At 40.9% G+C, this 18,901-nt stretch overlaps 1 long non-coding RNA gene across 2 annotated transcripts in view; it reads left to right on the top strand.

Moving 5' to 3' along the window:
- LOC136718214 (uncharacterized) overlaps nt 1–3,692 on the top strand; it is an 83,426-nt gene extending 79,734 nt beyond the window's left edge. For both annotated transcript variants that reach the window (XR_010805264.1, XR_010805263.1), the window contains exon 13: nt 60–3,692. This is a non-coding gene — a long non-coding RNA (uncharacterized LOC136718214). The remainder of the gene's footprint in view (nt 1–59) is intronic.
- The last annotated feature ends 15,209 nt before the right edge of the window (nt 3,693–18,901 follow it).

Genomic DNA, 18,901 nt, shown 5'->3' with positions numbered 1-18,901 from the left:
TCGAAATGTAGTGAAAAGTCACTGTATAAAGTGTAATTACCATGTTTGTTTTATTATAGCTAAAAATGCGGCACAGCCTGCATTGCCCTGCTTGAGAGGCATGTCAAGTGGTAAACAGCTGAAGAGATCCGATCGTGCTGATAAGGGGAGGTCCGTTCTGCAGCGGGGGAGGCAGCCACCAGTCACGCAAAGGGAAAACACAGCACCCAGAAAAGCCCTGAGTAAGACAAACCGGGTGGCACATGACACCACCGATGTGGGGGTGCAATGTGTGAAAGTGAACCGACCGAGCTCCGCTACTGTAAAAAGAGGTAAACGGGGTAAAAACAAATAGGGCATTGCCCCGTTTCTGATGAGAGTTTGATGAATGGTGACACTGTGAATCAATCAGTCTCTCTGCAAGATCTAGAAGTGTTGTTACAAAAAACAACCAATTCTGAAAACAACAATTGACAAACAATGAAAAAGGAGGAGCACAAAAACGGTCAGTCTGCTTGTGTAATTAGGGGGGTAATGAGAAATAAAATTAATGCTGCGAAAAGAATGCTGCGTAGGCTTAAATTTAGAACAAATGTGTCACAATTAGCATGGTCACAGACACTGTTGCACACTCTCCAGGCGGGAGGCCATCCGGTAAACTTGGAAATTCAGGAATATATAGATCAGGATGTATCTAACGAACTAGCATCAGTAGCTAATAACAATGATAATCAGATCGGGGGTGGTGATGCTGCAATTTTAGAGATGAATAATGAAAATGATGAACAAATGGCTGAGGGAGGCATTGGCGGGGACCCTCCTCGGGTGTTTTTGGAGATTATTCGTCGCTATGACCGAGAAATGGGGTATGGAGTTTTATGAAGAATTCAGGTTTGTGAACGTGGATCTGGTAGAATCTTATACGGATGCTGTCCGTATTGTGCATGGAGCTGTGCAAGGATTGCTAAATGAAATATCACACAATGTGGGTCCTAATGATTTTGTACAGCTTAGACTGAGCTCGGGGTCATTAAATAATCCTTTCTATTCGAGGAGGCGAAATTTGGGGGAGCTGGATGCTGCATATTTCTTAGAGAGCATAGCTAATTTACTACAAAGTCACACCGAAATTCTAATAGATGGGAGTTTGCAAATAACCTTGAAATATGCAAGGTGGTGGTGGTGCGCGGAGGCGCTTAAAAGGTATTTTATTTAGTAAAATAATAAACAAAAAAAAGGGCTTGTCTCATTGATTTCAAAAACCAAGGTAACAATTTATGTTTTGCTGCCAGTGTGTACCGCCTGTGGAAGGGTAAAGAATGCACAGATTCCAAAATGGTAGATGGTGCCAAACGAATGCATAGTCAGCTAGGGTTTTCAATTCAGAAAAAAAAATGTTTTTCAGATATTCAGGCATTTGAAAGACTATTGGGGGTCATTATCAAAGTATTATACCATGAAAACGGATGGGAATATTTTACTACAGGGCCTAAACCTATAAATTCTAAAGTCCTGTTTGTGTTACTTCACGAGCAGCATTACTATGGGATTTTAAACATCAGAACATTTATAGGTGCTAGCTATTTCTGTGATTATTGCCATGCAGTATATGGGCATACAAATAGACACAGCTGTCAGAGCCGTTGCAGAGCGTGTTTAGACCCCCACCCAGGTTAACCCAGGTTAAAGAGACCATCACCAGATGCAGTGTATGTAAAATATTATGCAGGGGCAGTACGTGCCTCAGTAGACACATGGCTAAAGCAGTGACCAAAGAGATCCCGTGTGTTCAACACTTTTACTGTACAGAGTGCCGGACTTTTCTCCCGATAACACACACTTGTGAAGAAAAGCTGTGTCCGCGCTGTAAAACTGTTATCCAGACACCGGACATTCATTTATGCTATATGAATGTAATAAACATCCCCAAACAATACAAAAATACATTTTCATTGATTCTGAATGCATGCAAGAAACAGGGACACACATCCCAAATTATGTTTATGCCTCACACATAAACAACGAACGCACATGGGAGTTTTATGGTGATTCTTGCTTATCTGACTTGAAATGTTTCATCGACACGCGTTTTAAAAACTAAACTTTTATTTCACGCTATGATAACTACTTGCTCATTAGAGAGCTCATACATGAAAAGATAGCTATAAACTTAATCACACATGGTGGTAAAATTATGTGTATGACAGTGACCGCTCTGAACATTAGGTTCATTGATTCATTACATTTCTTGCCTATGAAACTGAGCAATATGCCAAAAGCAATGGGGTTTGAGGGTGCAAAAGGACATTTCCCACAGTTTTTTAATACTGTTGCAAACCAAAATTATGTAGGACCCTTACCTGCTGAACAATTTTACGGGGCAGACTACATGATGGGTGCTGATAAAGCAGAGTTTCAGGAATGGTATGACGGGCACAAACACTCTGAATTTAATTGAAGAAACGCTACTGTAGACAGGATGTGGACATACTGAGACAAGCTTGCACGATATTTAGGGATGAGATCTTAAGTATGACTGAGCAGATACGTCCGAAGTGTCCAGCAGAGCCCGATTCAGACCTGATTAAAGTTAGTCTTGACCCGTTTCAGTAGATCACCATAGCTTCAGTGTGTATGACAATGTACCGGTAAATGTTTCTCAGACCGCAGACCATAGCATTAGTCCCGCACGAGAATTATCACAGCCAGAAAAAGTGGTTCTCGACCCCCGCTATTCAGTGGCACATGTATTCAGAACACAAGGACAAGATCAGTATACAACACGCACTAAAGCCGGGTGGTGAGCGTAAATATGGCCAGTACTATCTAGACGGTTTCGCAGTAATAAATGGAGTGAACACGGCATTTGAGTACCACGGTTGTTTTTTTTACGGCTGTGATAGATGTTATAGTGAAAATGACTTTAACAGCGTCACAGGAGGTTAGTATTTATGTCAGGTAACTTCTCGTTATATATATATCAGTCTCATGTACGTTTAGGTGCCGAGAAAGATCCTATCATTACTTGTTACCACAATTTCCCTTAACTGATTATTATTCAATGATTAAGGATAGGCAGGGCCACCAATAATCTAATGTCTATTAACTTGTGTCAATTTCAGACTAAACAGTTAAACAGGAATGAGAAGATATTTCTCGGCGTTGACAGATTTTATTTCTAAAATTATCAACAAAACAGTTTAATGCAACACACATTTATATTTAAGAAAACTAAATGATATTACACATTCTAAAGTTATGAATCACATATTAACATTTCTAATTGATTTCTCAAATGTCATGAATCACAAACTCCAAACTGTTAAACTTATCTGAACTTCGTCGCAGAGAGGCCTCTCTGGCTTCGGGCTCAGATAACAGCACACGGCACGAGATCCGTGTGGTTTGGAACAAAGGCAGTCCGGTTCGGCTTTGTCCAAGAACTTCCACTCAGTTGATGCACCTGGAAGTTGGGGTTTCGCAAATGTAGAGTCTTTTCCAAACAGATTTTCCACTGGTTTGAAGGCTCCATGGTTGTGCACAAAATCTTCTTTGTAAGCAGGGTTTCCAACATAGTTACTTGAAGACAAAGTCTTTGAGGAAAGCAGGGCCCTGTTCGTTCCAAGGGTCAAGTTTCTTAAGACTCAAATAGCTATTTAAATGACTGAACACTTTCGTATACAGTCGACTTAGTCAATTGTCCAGCTGTAAAACTCCACTGATCAGGTGGGCACAGGCGGGCATGCGCAGTCTGTAAAGTTCTTTATTTAATAAAGTCCTTTAAAAGAATTCTTCGTACGGCTCAATCTCCTTCTCCCAGTTTAACTCTTCTGTTGCCGGCAAAGACTTGGTTGGTTTCTGGTTCTGGTTCGGGCAACAGAGCTACAGGTTGAGCTGTGGCAGCGAGTTTCTGGTTCAGGTGAGAGAGAGAGAGAAAGAGACTGTGCGCTGTTCTTTATAGTTTGTCAGATCAATAGGTGATTGGTTCTTGAGTTTTTGAGATTGGATTTCGGTTTCAGCGCCCAGTGTCCTATTGGAGGGGGGCTTGATTTATGACTGATGTCAATCCATGCCATCTTTTGGAAATGCCGGTTGGCCCGGGTTCGTAGCTCTATGTCAGGATTTCGGCTCTCGTCCACTTCAAAGAGTTTTTTATTACCTACAGGCCCCTTTCTCCAGACATCTCATAGCAGGATTCCAAACTATTTGGCCTATTCTCGGTGCCATCCTCCCCAAAACTGTCACTTTGATGTAAACCAGTTCCAAGCTGATGAGTTATGGAAATCCGATAACTTTGGGGGGGAGAGGTCTTCTTTAGATCAGTGCTTCAGCTCAGAGCTAAAATGCTCTTATCAAAATACATCCAACATAACGCTACAGTTGGTTATATCAAAAGACAATGTATAAAACCGAATTCTTAAAATTACATGGGTTTGATGTCAAAGTGATGTGGGAACACGATTGGTTGGCAATGCAGAATGAAAATCTGGATGTTAGCGCTTTTATTTCTGAAGCCCGGTTACCGGCACCTTTAGACCCCAGAGAGTCTCTGTTCGGTGGTAGGACTAATGCCGTAACCCTGTATTATCAACCAAAGCCTGGTGAGGAGGTCCGATACTACGATTTTACCAGTCTCTACCCTTTCATGAATAAAACCAAATTGTACCCTGTTGGTCACCCAGATATAATATGCAAGGGCTTTGAAGATTTACAAAATTACTTTGGGCTTGCAAAAGTCAAAGTTTAGCCAACAAGGCGTTTGTTTTTCCCGGTGTTACCGACCAGAGTTGGTAAAAAACTGTTCTTTACGTTCTGTCGGACGTGTGCGGACACCCAGGAGCTGTCTCTCTGCACACACAGTGAGGAGAAGAGAGCGCTTACCGGTGTCTGGTGAACGCCCGAGCTACTGGCTGCTATAGATAAGGGTTACAGAATAATTTAAATATACGAGATCTGGCATTTTAAGCACTCATCCAACACGTTGTTTAGTGACTATATTAAAACGCATTTAAAAGGCAAACAGTAGGCCTCAGGTTATCCAGAGTGGTGCAAAAATTACACAGACCACGAACGGTACACCACAGAGTATTATGACAGAGAGGGTGTACACTTAGATTATTTCAACATTACTAAGAATCTGGCCAAAAGACAGATTTCAAAATTGTTTTTGAATTCTTTATGGGGAAAATTTGGACAACGAACCGATTTACAAAACACCAGTATTGTGAGAGACCCCAACAAATTATTTCAATACGTGTTTGCCCCATACCACGAGGTCTCATCTTGTGATTTTATTGACGTGCCTGTGTCACCTGGAAACGGGTAAAAGAGCACTACACACAGCTTTCAAATGTAAATATTTTTATCGCCAGTTTCACCACCGCATATGCTAGATTAGAACTGTACTCTCTTCTGGATTCATTACAAGATCGTTGTTTGTATTATGACACTGATTCAATCATTTATGGAAGCAGGCCAGGACAGTGGGCCCCCGAGTTAGGAGATTATCTGGGTCAATTGACAAGTGAACTGCCTCCAGACCAGCACATTACAGAGTTTGTTGCTACAGGACCTAAATCCTATGGATATAAGCTCTCAGGAGGGAAAGCCTGTATCAAGGTAAAGGGTATCACATTAAACGCGGCTAATAGTGAGAAAATTAATTTCGATATCCTAAAAGATTTGATACTCGACTATACGGATAAGGAGGCTGGTGCAAATGATGAAATAAAATACATTACACTGCGGCAACCGGGGATAGAACGTGTTAAGCGAGATTGGCACTGAAAGTCATGTTTGATAAACGTGTCCTGGGGCCAGACATTACATCCTTGCCCTACGGGTATTGAACAATGGATTTTAGACTGCAGCACCCGTTTTCATGCATTTTGTCATGGCCCTCAAACTGCGGCAAGAGTTTTTTTATAAGACAGTTATTAGACAATGCTAGCCATATATTATCATGCATGCCTGATAATATTGTTTGGTGTTATAGTTGCATGCAGCCGCTCTATAAAGAACTGAAGTTAAAATACCCTTTTATTAAATGTATAGAGGGGTTGCCTGAAACATTTAATGACAATGAATTACTACCATGTGATAAAGTAAACATGTTGATTATTGATGATCTTATGGAAAAGGCCTGTGAAAGTGATGAGATTGAAAAAGCCTTCACTAAATATGTGGACCACAGAAACCTCAGTATTTTATATATTGTGCAGAATGTGTTTTGTAAGGGGCATAAACGTAGAACTATTACTTTAAACACCAAATATATGGTTCTTTTCAAAAACCCGAGAGATAAATTACAGATCACCACATTAGTGCGACAGATGTATCCAGGCAAATCTCAATATTTTTTGGAAGCTTTCGGATACTTATTTGTCGATCTCATGTCAAAGACCCCTGATGAATACCGTTTAAGGACGGGTCTTTTCCCCCCTGACACCCCAGTGGTTTATGTGTATAAAAAACAAAGAAAGTAAAAGCGCATTTGCTGTCTGTGACACTGGCGGTCAGTATGTCACCACGTATGAAGAGAAACCTGGCTCTCCTGCAGCTGCTGGTTAAAGCCACCCCGCAACAAAGGAAGGCCATTCTGTGCGCCGCGATGAGCGACCTGGTGCAGGCCGTGTCAGAAATTGCTCTAAATACACTGAAAGGAAACATCCGCTTGAGCGCTAAACAATTTCGGAAACTCAAGAACAGTGGGAACATTATAAAAACTCTTAGTAAAAAGACAGTGTCTGTTAAGAGAAAGAGAAATCTATTGAACCAGTCTGGGGGGTTTATTGGTAATTTGCTAAGTATCGCCCTCCCCCTCATCACCAGCTTACTGGCCAAGTAAAAAAAAAAATGCAGTTCACAGAAAAAAATTATTTAGTTCCGCAGAAACAGATGGACAGAATTAAAGAGGACTTTCCAGTTGAGCACGACATCCGAAAAATTGCCACGTATAAATTGGATGGGGAAATTTATGGGGAATGAAAGCTCTCATTTGGGTGAATATGAAAAAACTAAACGCTATGCACAAGTGTTGCAGAGGTACTTGACCCTGACACATCAGGCGGAATCAGAAAAGGCCGTGTTAACTTTGCAGATGCCTGATACGGACACCCCGGGTGAAATAACACCTACAGAGCCTGTTTTTGATGATATATTAGAGGCTATACCACAGAGCCAAAAGAAAAATGCCGAAATATTACTTAAGAGAATGGTATCCAACAATGCTGTAACTTCATGGAACGAGAATGGGGAATTTGTGTCCCTGGTTCTGTTTTGTCCAACAGAGTTAACCGGGAGTTATTGGACAAATTAAAAATGGCCCCTACTAGGGATAGTACAGTGTCTATACAGAGAACCCCTATATCTCCTGATCCAGAGCTTATCTCACTGGAGGGGGCCTTTGCCCCACCCGAAACTCCACAGAGAGACCACCCCGCAAAAAGACGCAGACTATTTGGGAAATTACCATGGTTATCTCTGTAAAAAAAAAAACGTATTTTTTGTATTATTATTTTGGTGGGTGTTTGCTTATATATAGGTTATAGAAATACATAAATTGTTGTTATCCATAAAATGTTTAATCCTTGTGTGATTCTAATAATAAAAAGTTTTATCATTATTATTATTATTATTAATATTGTGTGTTTGTATACCAAATAACAATTGTCAGTGGTGTTTAATTGTTGTTTTTTTATATTTTTTGTGATAATAGGGATGAATAAAAATGTAACGTGTGATAAACAATGGTGTTTGTATGTGTAAATTTATTAACTAGGTAAAACCGTACTTATTGTGCATATAATATTTTATTATCTGGTTAACAGGCATTACATATATGAGAATTACAAATTTCATTAACAGGCACTAATCTATCGTGTCTATACATATATAGCGTTATTCATACATGGCTCTAAGATTGCTTATTTCTGTTCATGACTGGTTTATCAATTATGACAGATCCTAAAATCATACATTTGGTTACACATCTGACAATTCTCATTTACATGAAGCTTAAACAAATACATAGGTCTCATTCTCCTGTTATAACTTTTAACAAACTGCATTACCATGTTGTCATTACTAATTAAATCTTCAGAATACAAACCCAATATCTGATTATAAGCTAACCCTTTACAACGCTGTTGTAAAAAATACACACAATGGTTTCCACATGTTGTGGACAGAGCATCTTGCAACTGGTTACTGTTATACATGGTTAACATGGCATTTGTGTTTAAAAAACGCATGATTGATTTAGAGAAAAATGGAGCATTGGGAGGGAATCCATAAGAATCAAAGAATTCAGCCTTCCCATCTGCTCCTAGATAGATAGCGAGCCAGTGCTCCCCGGGTCGGCTGTGGGGGTGGGTGTTAATGATGAGACAGACTGGCCTCTTATTCGGGACTCGTGATCGTTTGGGGAGCTTATCAGATGGAAACACACCCAGAAAATAGTCTCTCGTGTAAATGTCCTTAGTCATGATGGCAGAAAGTTGTTTGGTATCCATGGCCAGTTTAGTGAAAGGTACAAATCAATAGTTTATTTTCCTTTTCAGCTGTAGTCATAAAGGACTTGGCGTCTCATGTTAATTTCAACTATGTTATCAAAAACAGTATACACTATCATGTTCACGGTGGTTGGTAATGCCTGAGCAAAACGAATTTCTGCTCTCAGGTTCCCTGTTTTTATGAGCGAATAGTGCCTGGTGCACTCTTGATCTGGGCTGAGGTTGAATGCAAACAGGGTATAACCTCTGGCAAACTCCTTACGGTCCACTACCAGAGGCTTGTCTTTGAGGCGCTTTCCGGCTGTTTCCACCAGGTTAAAGTACTCCCGGACACAGTTATCATTTGCGAAATCCGGTTGTAACAGTTTAGTAGGGATCTTTTCCCCATCAGCATACAGGGCCAGGAAATTAATATCACAATGTTTAAAGTTGAAGGGGTTTTGTGTAACGTCACCACTGAATGCTGCGTTATCCACAAAACCAATTACTATTATTTTAGGCAATTGGCCCAGAAACACATTTTCCTGGTTGCAGACCCGGCTTCCTCTGGCCAGACTGAACACTTTCATCTGAACCCGATCTTCAGGGTATTTTGCATTAGCCACCTGTAGCGCATCGGCGTGACCCAGCTTGACAGCGGGGACCACCTGGACCCTCTTCACAAACAGAGCTGCCGAGAGAACCGACAGCTTGAAATCCTTAGCGTTGCTCATGAGACAGAATGCTTCTCTGTTACGGGTGAGTTACATTTTTATATCAACTCTGTTCAGCATTAATTTGTCATGAAAAAAACATGTCTGCATGAATAAAACCCAACAATTCTAGTTTTCGGCTTCCTGCTGTATAGGCCGCTCTATTTTTGAACCCCAGGTTTGCTCCATTCAGTGCGGTTACTTCGTGCTGGCCGGCTGTGTCCTTGACAAAAAGGCCTGCAGAGTACTGTGTGTTCAAAGTGCTTTCACTGTAGTTGAGAATGGATTCTATTATAGCCCTGTATGGATAACAGTTGTTGCTCTGGCTAATAAGTCTGTCACCGATTGTGATGTCGACTTGACTGAAAAGGGAGGCCACGGGGTAATTTACCAGGCCCACCCGATCATCCAGGGCCAGATCGGTGCCATCGTGCTTAGTTATTTTACAAGTCAGATAGATCACAGTGTTATTCAGATCTAGATAGTCTTCGCCGTTTCCAGTGATGTAGAATTCCAGTGGGGCGTTGTCAGAGAGCACTGTGAGGGGGAGCACCTCCACATAGAAAATCTTCTTGATACTGGTCAGTGTGGGGCCAGCTGAAAAAGATCCAGTTCAGATTTGGTGCACTCCCCAGAGCTACAGTGAACGAAAGCCATGTTTAAAATATATCCCTGCGATGTTGTTGCCTGGAGCTCCTCTTCTTACCGGCCCCGTTTCTCTTATGATTGTGTTTCTTCCGTACGGCCCTTCTTTAAACAGGGGCCGGGGGTCCCAGTGGTGGTTCTTTTCCTTTTAATGCCTCTCCTGATATACATTAGTCTTTAGCTATTTTGTGGCAGCCGATCTAACATGTGGTTTGACAATTTCTAATCCGCGCCTCAGAAAAGGCATAGCTTTTCTGAATAATGCTCTAAATATACCAGCTACCCCCGCACCGTATTGTACCGGCATCCCGGCGAAACCGGGGAGGCCGTTACCCGCCTGATACTTGTAGTGGTTCCTATACATGTGCGGGTCTCCATAGTTTTTAACAATCACCATGATTTTAAAAGTGGTTGTATCTAACAATTCGGAAATGCAACTTCACTATCACCTTGCCATATGCGAATGTGACATGTTCATTCTGGTCAGTCTTTATTTCAATGCTGATGGTGTCGAATTGATCCATGCTCAGGGGGACATAGTGGGGCTTATCATATAACAGCGTAACAAACTTGCCTTCTTCCCCTTTTTTAGGTACACAGTGCAGAAGTGGGGCATAAGTGTCACCCACTAATTGGTGTTCAATTATATCGATATAAACATACATGTGGTTAAAACCCGCAGTAATATCCGAAGGATGGGGCAATTTTTTCCCCCCCTTCTCAGGAATGAACCCCAAGACATGTGCTAGTTGACCCCTGGTAAAAAACAATATAGTCGAATCCCCGAAAATGCGCACACTTCTACTAATATAGTTGTATTGAAAGTATACCTTGGGCGATGTGGGGACTGCCTTGACAGCATAATTCATGGCTGTTAACAATACATCAATTTTTTATAGTAGCCTTGTGATATTTCATAATACCAGTTTGTGTCAGTTGTCTCAGAATGCAATTCGAAGCTCTGTTTCCTGTCAAACGTATTGACAGTCATGGGGTAGTGCATCTCCACCATCCCTACCTCCCATTTACCTGATAGATCGATGGATTTGGCTAGATGATCAGTAAAGTTGGAGCTCTTGTTATTAGGAAATAGATCTTGTGAGGCGTTGCTGGTTAAAGTTAGGTAAAATCCATTTTCACTCATTTGTTTGAGCCTCTCACAACCCTGGGGCTTTGTCTTTCACCTCTGAAGCTTTGATCCAACTATTAAATTGAACCCCCCACCCCAGCCATTTGACTAAAACTTGTTTATTTCTGCCACGACCTCCCGAGTCTAAAATGTTCTGTATACGATATACTCTGTCAACATTCGGGTTTATCTTTTGTAACTCTTCTGTGTAAAACTGACCTTTTATCTCATCACCAGCATAATGTTTTAGTTTGTAAATGGGTCTTAATCCTGGGACACATTCTTTGACTATGAAAATCTCATCAGTGAATGTCTGCTCATACCCCTTTTCAAATCTCCCTTTTATCCTTGATACTCTCACATGATGACCTTGTTTAAACTTTAATATTGAAGGTCTGCTTTTTAAAAATGATCCATACACTGTCCTCCATACCCTCAGGGCATTGTCAGGGGTGACATCTACTGGACGTTCCTCTGGCACTTCTCAGTAATGTATCGATTCCTCCAAAACTTCCTGCTTCACTGGGTGTATAATATATCTCTTTTAATCTCTTTTCATAGCTCATCCTCTAATGATTCAAAAAATACCTGTTGCCCTTAACAACTTATACTGAGTAGTAACACACCAGGGGGTCAAGTGGTTAAGGTGTTGGTCTTAAGATCCAATGGACATACAGCCATATGGGTTTGAATACCAATCTGAGTAAATGTTCTTTTTATTATTCTGTCTGCTGTAGGAGTTGGGCATGGGAGATCACTGGTCACCCGTGTCAGTATCTAAGCTCACTGTCTACTTCTGACCTGATACCATGTTGTCATGTTTAGATTGGTCACAATAAAAGACTGACATTGACACATTTGAGTCTTGTTTTTATTTTATTTTATTTACTTAAACAGTTTCATAAAACATTATAACCTAATATATATGTGTGTATTTAAAACTTTTCTTATTTTTTAATTTACCAACACAGTATCATAAAACAATATAACCTTAAAAACACAGTTTATGCTATTAAACATTACACTTCCACACCAGCAGGGTGAGGTGCCCTTGGACCCTCACCATAATGGATGTGACCCTAACAAAATGGCTACCATCTTACCAGATGACCTATGACCTTAAAAATGGCCGATATCATCCAAGATGGCCGATATCACCCAAGATGGCTGACATCCAAGATGGCTGACATCATCCAAGATGGCTGACAAGGGAGGGTCAAAGGGTAACCCAGGGGGTGCTGGGAAGGAGAGAGAAGGTCCGGTTCAAAGGTGGAGGTAACCGGATGGTGAGGTGGCCTTCTGGTCTATGGTACGTAGGGAGGGAGGGACTTCCGGCTGTCAAAATAGTAAGTGATGACGCAATTTCTACTACTAATCAGATAGAGTTGGAAAGGGTTATCAAGTAATCAGCCAATTAGATGAAAGCGGTAAAGCGCTCTAAACTTGAACACAGCCTGGGAAGAACCTCCATTTTAACTTAAGCTGGCTTAAGGTTTTCTCAAGTAAGAGTATATATATTTTTTGTGTAGGGTATTGAAAGGGTCTTTGCTGCTTGAATGTTTAACTGCTATATACTGTAGAAATTGATGAAGGTATATAATTCAAATTTAAGCACATTCCTCTAAAGGAAAAATATTTGCCGCCCGGATTTTGCATGAGGACCCCCACCTACAAAAGGATGGTGGTGGAGGGGGGGGGTTCTGATGGTAAAAACGTGTGAGAGCTGGTGGGGGGGGGGGTGGTATTAACATAAAACAAATTACAAAAATAAAGAATTTGCTGTGTTTAGGCAGCATTAAGCTATCTGTATTTTAATATGATCTGTATTCAACCTTTGTGATAAACATATCTTTAGCAATATAATTGATTTATATTAACATTAGGATTTAAAATAATACTGCCATGTTAAGGGTCAAGCAAACAAAGATAAACCCCATTCACACTGAAATAATTGCCGGCAATTTGCAGGCATTTTGTTGCCGGCAAGGTCTGTGTGAATGGGTAAATCGTTGATGACAATTTTCCGGCAAGGGTCCTAGTTTAATGGAGCAGGAAAATGATTGAGTCAACGCAATTCAATTCAGCATCAACGCAGTGCGTCAGCTAACTGCCGTAACCAATCAGAATAGGGGCACATTTTTGCGACCACAACACAACACAACCAAGAACCGTAATGAGAAACGGACCAGGATGTTAGAAATGGCGGAGCTTGAAAATAATATAGTCACAGCAATTCTGAGTGTTATTGATGTACCAACAGGTTGGCGTATATATTGCTAACTATTGTCACACATGACATTATTTATGTACCATAAATAATACAAAATATATTATCTCTATACAGGCAAACATGTTAACCCCCCTCACACTGGGTTTGTTTCAAATGAAATCGGCTCGGTTCGTTTGCTTTGAAACAATGTATCAGTGTGCTCGCTGTTCACACTTGCCTTGTGTACAAAAGTTCGTAACTCGGTTTCGTTTTCGTGATTCACTTCCGTGTTTTCTCAGGACTTGCAATTGCAATAATCAAGTGAGCTCACTTCTATTTGTAGTAATAAAACACTGGATATTTACATTTTACATGATTAATGCATATAAGAAATGGCAGCATACCGTAACAATTACATATGACTACATTATATTGTTTACTGTATATTTCCTATACATGTGTAAATTGTAAATTGCATTATGCTTTGAACTGTACTGTAATTTTGCACTTTGTATTGCCCTTATTTGTAAGTCACTCTGGATAAGGGCGTCTGCCAATAAATATATAATAATAATAATGACGGCAATAAAGTTATAATGTGTAGTCTAACACAATTAACTACTTCTGATACAACCAAATAATACACGGGTGTGTTCACGTTGTGCAGAATGTGCGCAGATCTGACCAGCAAAGCAATTCATTTTCATAATTGTATGACAACAGTCTGAATAGTGACCGCATCCAACTGTCTATTTAAACACACTGTATGCAGTTATACCGAACACAACAATAGGCTACTATATTTGTGAATATTATAATCAAAGTGTCGGTCCGTGTCTCCTCTCCGGATCCACAGGCTTATGTAACGTCTCGTTCCCATGGCCACAGCGCTCTTGCTGGCACTCTGTTTTATGTGTTTTCTGTGTGAATGCATCCTTGCTGGTAATTTTCGAATTCGAACGCAGTGTGAATGGGGGGCAACAGGACAAAAGCAGGTAAACATTGCGGGTGATGAAATGCATTTCTTTCCCTGTGTCTCTGTGTAAATAAGGTCACTGTCTCGCAGCCTTGCTGTGCTACGGTACTGTGCCATAGTGCAACCCTGATACCCAGAGGAACAGAGTCTGATAAGAACCAGTTTTCTCCAGTCATTTGGGATTGGTATATTCAATAAGCCCCCCTTATATTAAACATTACATATGCCTTACATTTTCCCTGGGTTAACCATACACCGATCAGCCATAACATTACGACCACCTGCCTAATATTGTGTACGTCCTCCTTTTGCGGCCAAAACAGCCCTGACCTGTCGAGGCATGGACTCCACTAGACCTCTGAAGGTGTGCTGTGGTATCTGGCACCAAGACATTAGCAGCAGATCCTTTAAGTCCTGTAAGTTGCGAGGTGGGGCTTCCATGGATCGGACTTGTTTGTATAGCACATCCCACAGATGCTCGATTGGATTGAGATCTGGGGAATTTGGAGGCAAAGTCAACACCTTGAACACCAGGCCACCTTCTTCCATTGCTCCGTGGTCCAGTTCTGATGCTCATGTGCCCATTGTAGGTGCTTTCTGTGGCTATGCAGCCCCATACGCAACAAACTGCGATGCACTGTGTGTTCTGACACCTTTCTATCAGCACCAGCATTAACTTTTTCAGCAGTTTGAGCTACAGTAGCTCGTCTGTTGGATTGGACCACACTGGCCAGCATTTGCTCCCCATGTGCATCAATGAGCCTTGGCCACCCACCCGCTTTTCCTTCCTTGGACCACTTTTGATAGGTACTGACCACTGCAGACCAGGAACACCGCACAAGAGCTGCAGTTTTGGAGATGCTCTGATCGAGTCGTGTAGCCATCACAATTTGGCCCTTGTCAAAGTCGCTCAGATCCCTACACTTTCCTGCTTCTAACACATCAACTTTGAGAACAAAATGTTAATTTGCTGCCTAATATATCCTACCCACTGACAGGTGCCATGATAATGAGATTATCAGTGTTATTCACTTCACCTGTCAATGGTCATAATGTTATGGCTGATCAGCATATATGGGTTTTCCTAACAAGTTGTCAGGCAGAAACCAAACTTGCACTCATCACGGGACAGACATGTGGGTCCTGTTATCTTTCTCTGCTGTCTGGTCTGGATAAAAGTGCCTGTAGTTTGTAACTTCTCTAAGACTGTTTTTGAGATTACCCCTTGAACCTCTTCGTTGTAGCTGCTTGCAATAAAACCTTTGTTTGGAATTATATATCTCTCTTTCTCTTCAGTTGGTGTAGTCGGCAGGATAGTGGCTCCGGTGTCCTGGACTAGTGCAGAGCAGGATAAGGTTTTCAATAGGATTTAGTTTAGGATTTCAATACCACCTTAGTATTCTGTACGTGGTGGTATCAATAGTCACCAGGGGCACAGTCCCACTATCAAGAATAAAATAATGCAATAAGTCTAAAGAGATTTTCTGTGTTTCCAAGTCAGAAGGTCCCGAGTTTCTAGGGCTTTATGCTCTGGCTGCCAATATCCTGCGGGAATTGGTGAGGTCGTGTCGTGGCCATTGTTCCACTGCAGTGTGCGGTTCAGGCACTACAGAGACTGCAGTGTGGTTGCAGGTGCCCAAGTCTGCAGTCTGAAGGTATAATAATTGCGTGTTATACTGACCCGGCGTATGCCACTGACATGCAAGTATTTTTTTGTTTTCCTTGCAGTTTGACTGCAGTTTGTAGAGTATTGATGTAATATGTGTATTATATCAACAAAGTATTACTTGGGTAATATGGGTCTGTGAGTTGGGTGTTAGGGTAATTATGGCTGTCATTATTGTGTCATCGAGGTGTTACTCATGTAGCACGGGTCTGAGGTGAATTGCATATTTTGCAGTCAGGTGATAGAATAGTAGCAGTTGTCATTGTACTTTCGACCAGAGTATTGCGTGAGACGGAAATACAGGAAAGACTGGCACACGATGTCAAAACTGAAGGATGTATCGGTGGTGTATTAGGAAGGAAGCATGAGTGGAATTGGAGTGCCACATCCACTCAGAGGAGTTGATTAAAAAAAAAAAGAACAGAAGAAAGGGTTGTAACTAGGTGTTACACATTAATAGGTAGATTAATAACAGGTGTTGGGAAACTTTATTAGAGCAAAAGAAGAAAATAAAATAATAAATATATTTTGATATATTAGTAGAGAGAGAGAGAGAGCAGTCACTAGCAAGATGAGCTCCTAAAAAATATAGTTATATGTGTGTTATTTCTTGGTGAAATTAATTTTTAATTTGAAATTAGCAACATCAGAGATCAATATATGGAATTATATTCAAAACAAACAAAAATCTAAAAAATGAAATATGAAAAACAACCATAATCCACCTAGGACCCTGAGAAGCAGAGGAGAGAGGAGCAGAAACAGTACAGAGATAGAGGAAAATAAAAACAGAGACAGAAGAACAATAAAGAGAAAGACAGAAAAGTGAAAGAAAGAAGAAAGAAAAAATAAATGAAAGGAAAAACGGGAAAGAAAAATAGAAAAAGGAGAAACATCCACAGGAAGAAGGAAGATAAAGGTAATAAATATATTTATATAATCCACTAACCAGTTTATTTAGCCTACTTATAAAATAATAACATATAAATCCAATAAATAACTAAAATGCTAACGTTCCTGGAGAAACTTTTCAATAAACACATAATAAACCTAATAAACAAGGTAAAAACACAGTACAGCAGACAATCAATTCACACCATACACATAGACAAGGCCATACTCTGCTGTCCAGCTAATGACATTTTATCAACTCTCATATGCCATAGAAAATATATACATTTTCAAACGAGTCTTAAATACTCCTATCGTGTGCGATAAGCTAATCGACTGCGGTGCCGCCACAGCAAATACACGATCTCTCTTTCCCTTAAAACGTGTCCGTGGAATATTAAGCATCAATTGCTTATTAGATCTAATAAGTCTCACAGAAGAGTAAGTGTTAATCATTTCCGATATATAATCTGGGGCTATACCATATAATGCTTTAAACACATACATCAAAACCTTAAATTCTACTCTCTGTTTAATGGGCAGCCAGTGAAGAGAGGCTAAGATTGGAGTAATATGATCCCTCTTTCTGGTATTAGTTGGCAGCCTTGCTGCAGCATTTTGTACCAACTGCAGTCGTGACAAAGAGGACTGACAGACCCCCCGATTATTATTATTATTATTATTATTATTATTATTATTATTACTATTATTATTATTGTTATTATTTCTTTTTTATTTCTTGGCAAATGCCCTTATCCAGGGCGACTTACAACATACACTCACCTAAAGGATTATTAGGAACACCTGTTAAATTTCTCATTAATGCAATTATCTAACCAACCAATCACATGGCAGTTGCTTCAATGCATTTAGGGGTGTGGTCCTGGTCAAGACAATCTCCTGAACTCCAAACTGAATGTCTGAATGGGAAAGGAAGGTGATTTAAGCAATTTTGAGCGTGGCATGGTTGTTGGTGCCAGACGGGCCGGTCTGAGTATTTCACAATCTGCTCAGTTACTGGGATTTTCACGAACAGCCATTTCTAGGGTTTACAAAGAATGGTGTGAAAAGGGAAAAACATCCAGTATGCGGCAGTCCTGTGGGCGAAAATGCCTTGTTGATGCTAGAGGTCAGAGGAGAATGGGCCGACTGATTCAAGCTGATAGAAGAGCAACTTTGACTGAAATAACCAATCGTTACAACTGAGGTATGCAGCAAAGCATTTGTGAAGCCACAACACGTACAACCTTGAGGCGGATGGGCTACAACAGCAGAAGATACCACCGGGTACCACTCATCTCCACTACAAATAGGATAAAGAGGCTACAATTTGCACAAGCTCACCAAAATTGGACAGTTGAAGACTGGAAAAATGTTGCCTGGTCTGATGAGTCTCGATTTCTGTTGAGACATTCAGATGGTAGAGTCAGAATTTGGCGTAAACAGAATGAGAACATGGATCCATCATGCCTTGTTACCACTGTGCAGGCTGGTGGTGGTGGTGTAATGGTGTGGGGGATGTTTTCTTGGCACACTTTAGGCCCCTTAGTGCCAATTGGGCATCGTTTAAATGCCACGGCCTACCTGAGCATTGTTTCTGACCATGTCCATCCCTTTATGACCACCATGTACCCATCCTCTGATGGCTACTTCCAGCAGGATAATGCACCATGTCACAAAGGTCGAATCATTTCAAATTGGTTTCTTGAACATGACAATGAGTTCACTGTACTAAACTGGCCCCCACAGTCACCAGATCTCAACCCAATAGAGCATCTTTGGGATGTGGTGGAACGGGAGCTTCGTGCCCTGGATGTGCATCCCACAAATCTCCATCAACTGCAAGATGCTATCCTATCAATATGGGCCAACATTTCTAAAGAATGCTTTCAGCACCTTGTTGAATCAATGCCACATAGAATTAAGGCAGTTCTGAAGGCGAAAGGGGGTCAAACACAGTATTAGTATGGTGTTCCTAATAATCCTTTAGGTGAGTGTATATATATATATATATATATATATATATATATATATATAAAGTAGTGAAGATTGCAGCACCGGAAGGCCCACCTCACCTTCCGGTTACCCCCACCTTTGAAACGGAACTTCTCTCTCCTTCCCAGCACCCCCTGGGTCACCCTTTGATCCTCCATTGTCAGCCATCTTGGATGTCAGCCATCTTGGATGATATCAGACATTTT

This window comes from Amia ocellicauda, chromosome 22, assembly GCF_036373705.1.
Source record: "Amia ocellicauda isolate fAmiCal2 chromosome 22, fAmiCal2.hap1, whole genome shotgun sequence".
Lineage (NCBI taxonomy): Eukaryota > Metazoa > Chordata > Actinopteri > Amiiformes > Amiidae > Amia > Amia ocellicauda.
Note: the sequence above shows the minus strand (reverse complement) of the source record. Positions and strands in the feature narration are given on the sequence as shown.